We start from the raw sequence: 4704 nt of genomic DNA on the forward strand, positions 1-4704 counted from the left end.
GAAACTATCAAAGAAAGAGCTATTGTTTTACCCTTTGAAGAATTTACAGGGTACAACGACTACAAAATGCAAAAAAAAACCTGTGTTGCATGTGGATGAATTAAAGCAGAACATTGATTGTTTGTGTGAACTCTTAAACCATCCATGATTTTCAAACAAAAATTTCCAGGATTTCCAAAGTGATGTGTCCAAGCATGTTCAAGGAATGAAGTCCTATCATGACTATCTTCTTCGTCAAAGAGAAAGAACAGCTTCCAACCACGCATCTCTTGAACCAATCAGAGCCATGAAAGACACCTGGACTCTGCGTCATCTTCCTGCCTCTCTCGGACCAATTCCAAACAGTTACATCAAAGTTGTGGATGTAGTCCAGAATCTTCATGCATATTGTCTAGTATCCCTACTGGACCTGGAACCTAAAGACAGATATGAAAGGCGACAGTGGTTAGAAAAGCTATCACTTCCCTTTCCAGTCACCTTGTACTCCTACCACCATGGCAATTCTCTAGGAAACATAAACCTCCAATGGCAGCGATCTGGAGGGAAAGATGATGAAGATACTATCAAAACTGTGACTTCAATAAAAGAAACAATACCAATCTACTCGACACGTACAATGAGGCGAGAGTTCACAAACCGGTACCCCTCTGTTAAACCAGCACTTCTAAGGTCAATGTACAACTTTTTGAGAGAAGACGCATCAGCCCTAGTAAATGCAGCAACAGCCAGTGTTGATTATCAATTAGAGGAGTGTCTGCTTGCTGCTGATAATCCAGATCTCGTGTATGATTTGCGCCGAAATAATGGACGAGTCTGTGACACTAGATATGACCCGTTCTGGGAAGAACTCCAGCGATACCTAGATGAAAAGGCTGCAGTCTATGAGCGCCAACAAGCAGATCATCTTTACTTACCATTTGCTGTGTCTGTCAATTCATTACGCAGAGAGATCACTAGCAGACTACCAGATGATACACCTATATCATCAGCATCATGGTTATGGTTCAATTTTTGGCCTCGCAATCCCTACACATACTCTGCAATGGCATACACTGGAAGATTCAATGTCAAATTTGCCATACAACAGCGACTTGCTAGAGCACAGCATGCAGATGCCCATTACACAGGCTATCAGTTCAAATTGATGAAGGAAATGGCTGTAGAGTGGAAAGAGCATTCGATAATGGTTTGTGTAGATGATAAAGCAGTTGTGCCTATAGGTGAACCAACAACACCTATATCAACTGCAGTGCGGCTCCACAACAGGAGCTTAGTGCCTGCAATCACAGTTTTAGCAGCAACAGATCATGATTTTCATGTTGCAGGTGCAATACCATCAGTTCTCTTTCACGTCAACATACCTTCAGATCCACGGGATAGTTTTCATCAGGGTAAAATACATGTAACTGTAAAGGACAAGATGTTCCAGCCGTCGAATCCTATGAGGCATGTTGCAGAAAATTCACAAATATTGCGAGAAATGAGTACAGGTGGTTTTGAACTTGATTCACCGATACTCTTTCTATATTCAGATGGTGGTCCAGATCATTGCACAAACTTCAAATCTGTCTAACTAGCTGGCATAGCAATGTTCATTTCCCTCAACCTGGACATGTAGATTGCAATGAGGACTGTACCTATGCAAAGCTACACCAACCCTGCAGAAGGATGCATGAGTTGTTTGAATTTTGCCCTGCAGAATGTCTCCCTCTGCAGAGAACACACAGATATCGAGTTACGTCTGAAGTCACTTACCAGCCTAACAAATTTGCAAAAGGCTGCTGAACGTGACCCCAAGATTAAAGATGCATACCTTGAATCTGTTCGCCCTGTTACAACAATCCTAAATGAAAGATTCGGAAAGTTGGTGTGGCAGGAAGAAGAAGTGGCGGTGCACCAGCCAGCAGATGAGGAGTCCATACAGTCAATGAAGAAAATGCTCAAACTGATTGATGGAAATATCCAAGCAGATGCATTACCAAAGGATTTGAGCAAGTTTCCTCAACTGAAGGATTTCATGGATCACCATTGCAGATGTCGACACCATTCATTTCACATCAAGAAATGTACCAGACAGGAATGTCCTTATTGCACTTTAAATTCGCCAAGACTGTCAGATGAAATCTTTGAGAAGCTGCACTAACTACCTGATCCAGTCCTTGGAAAGGATGGCGACACCTACCTGCCTTTCAATGAGGTGTATGGCAAAGAGACAAATGATGGTGGTCGACTCAGTTTACTGTCTAAAGCCCAGCCAACTGCAAGGGACAAAGAAAGGAAAAGCATCCTTGTGGCAGACAAAGTCCGTCAAGTGGTTGTCTGCGCAGAATGCCAAAAACCAAGGGTGATTTACTCTAGAAAGAAACTATCTGCAAGGGACAAAAAGAATATCAGTAGAATGAACGAAGAGAGGGTCTACGTTTGTGGTAATCAATTATTTGAATCTGGTCCCCTCAGTGACCAGTTTGTGGTGAGAGAGGGCATTACGTGTGCTTCTCCAGTGGAAACAACTTACTATGCAGGGAAAACGGCTTCTTTTCCTGATGGGTGCTTCCACTGTGCTGACCATGAAATTGCTTTAACAGCAGCAGTGCAACAAAAAAAAGGAAGAATACGGCATAGTGAGGCCTATATGCATAAACTGCCTTGTGTCAGGAAAGGAAATAGTCTGCAGGAATGCTGTTAGAGTAGTCAAAAGGAAGAGGACATGAACTGACACACGCACACACACACACACGCACGCACGCACACACGCACACACACACATATATATATATATATATACTAGCTGCGCCACCCGGCATTGCCCGTGTAATAGAAGAGTCTTTGGAAAAAAATTGATTTGTATTTAACATATAACAACATTTGCCATTATAACTTTCAAACTACATATCATGAGAGAAGTGTGTCGTGTAGTTGAAATAAATTAAAAGAAAAATAAAAACAACTGTAAAGATTTTAAAACTTTGTGAAACAACTACCGTTCAAGCTGGTAGTCAATGGAAAACTACACTAAGCTAATTAATAAGGTTAAGCTTCGAATGACGGTAAGCCATGATTTTGAGTCTGTATTGTTGTCCAGCTCAGCTGTTCTAATAATAGCTATAGTCGGATTTCCAACAGACGGAATTCCAACACACGGACTTTGAGAAATATATATATAGATATAAAATATATATATATATATATTGTGGATGTTGTATGAATATTGAAATGTAGGTGTAGGATGTAGGTCTAGTCGCTATATAAGCCAACCCCCTGTAGCATAATACTCTAGCCAATTTTTATATTAAAAATACTTGCAATAAATAAGCATGGATAGTAAGACTTTAAATGGCACAAAAATTAAAGCAACCACTGAGGCAATAAGCAAACTAGCTACATTAAATCAAACAACTCCTTATACCATCGTATCAGTCAACCCCGAGCCAACCAAATAAAACTCGTATATAGTCACAATTTGTAATTATGAGACTAAAAGTTTTTATGCCAAAATATATAGCTGATAATGCTACGACTGGCAAGAGATTTGTATACAACGGCTTGCAACAAAAACCTGATACCAGCAAACACGCTTATCACACTGTATTGTGGGCTCAAGATGAATAAGTTACAGTTAATGATAAAGATTCCATCAATGCCTAAATTTATATCAACGTACTCAAATGAACGAAAAATCTTGATGATGCTGATGTAATTTGTTGCTCCTAAATATTATATTTTTTATGAATGGCAAGACTACGAAAGCAAAATTATGAACCTAATGAAAGTCTGTTTATCTTAAAAAAATGAGCCAACAAAAAATTAACATAATGAATGTCTGTTTATATTAGAAAATGAACCTACAGGTTTTTGTAAATGAAGCACACCTAGACCCGCAATACTTCCTTCAAGATATAAAAAAGAATGTCATTTACCACCTGAGCTTAGAGATCAGTGTGTACTAGTGTTGAGAGAGATTGCTAAAAGCCGCGGTATAAAATTATAAAAAGATGAAATGACCCGAGTTGTTTTAGACAAGGATGTAAAAGCTCATCACTCGGTTGAAAAATAATATAAATTAAGGCAAAACTGAATTGGAAACAATCTGTTAAAAAACACATGCTATCACTTAATCAAATGAGACTTTATATATAGACGATTAATAGACGATTATGGGATGAAAATAGTATTAAAGTTGTTTATTTATAAAATTGTGTAAATTTAAAAAATAGTTACAATAAATGGAGAAACCACAAAAATTTTATTGCAGCCCCACTGCCTAGCAAAAGGGTGTTTTTGCCTCTAGTAAGCTACGCAAAAAATTCCTGAATCGACAAAACAACAAATACAGCATTGATTAGATAGACAGCTGATATATCAAATTCATAAACCTAAACCAAAGACTGCTAAGTATTCTCATCATGATCAAGTCAAACCAAATCATAATCATTAGTTGGATATTTTATATTTACCCCACGGTAGAAAGTACAAATACGCTTGAACTATAATAGATATCATTTCTCGCTATAAAGAAGCCAAACCTATAAAAACAAAAACTGCCAACGAAGCTTCAAAAGCTATACAAAAAATATACTGTAGATCTCCGCTAAAATATACAAGAACTATCATGTGTGATAATGGTCAAGATTTTATGGGTGAGTTTATTAAGTTGACGAAAGAACACGACACTAAAATTCAAAGGTCTTTAGACATGAAAAAAAG

The 4704-nt window shown here is 38.2% G+C and overlaps 1 pseudogene; it reads left to right on the top strand.

Moving 5' to 3' along the window:
- The first annotated feature begins 205 nt into the window (after positions 1–205).
- LOC137407091 (uncharacterized) lies at positions 206–2686 on the top strand (annotated as a pseudogene).
- The last annotated feature ends 2018 nt before the right edge of the window (positions 2687–4704 follow it).

Source organism: Watersipora subatra, chromosome 10, assembly GCF_963576615.1.
Source record: "Watersipora subatra chromosome 10, tzWatSuba1.1, whole genome shotgun sequence".
NCBI classification, from domain to species: domain Eukaryota; kingdom Metazoa; phylum Bryozoa; class Gymnolaemata; order Cheilostomatida; family Watersiporidae; genus Watersipora; species Watersipora subatra.